This window comes from Tigriopus californicus, chromosome 2 (genome assembly GCF_007210705.1).
Source record: "Tigriopus californicus strain San Diego chromosome 2, Tcal_SD_v2.1, whole genome shotgun sequence".
Lineage (NCBI taxonomy): Eukaryota > Metazoa > Arthropoda > Copepoda > Harpacticoida > Harpacticidae > Tigriopus > Tigriopus californicus.
The window spans coordinates 14,138,288-14,138,587 of record NC_081441.1 but is presented as its reverse complement, the minus strand read 5'-3'; the positions used below and the strand labels follow the sequence as shown (position 1 = coordinate 14,138,587).

At 38.7% G+C, this 300-nt stretch overlaps 1 protein-coding gene across 1 annotated transcript in view; it reads left to right on the top strand.

Moving 5' to 3' along the window:
- The window catches only part of LOC131892024 (elongation factor 1-gamma-like), a 2,994-nt gene that overhangs the window by 408 nt on the left and 2,286 nt on the right, over positions 1–300 (top strand). The window lies entirely within an intron of this gene.

Sequence of the window (300 nt, the reverse complement as noted above, 5' to 3'; positions counted from 1 at the left end):
ACGGTGGAAACATTTAACTGAAACGCAAGGAACAAGCTTCGGTTCAGGCTGACTTCCAGAGGTGTTGGAATTACCTTGATTACGTAAAGGTGCAATCATGGCACTCACACTTACATTATTAACTATATTATTATACACATTATGTATTAACAGTACATTGTTGGGAGAGTGAAAAGAAATGCCAAATGCCTCATCATGGCGTTGTCATTATGGTTACATTTTGTTGCACTTTCGAGATGCGTTGCTAAACAAGGCCAATCAATACAATATGGGATTTGCTGTGCTAATGTCCGAATCTTC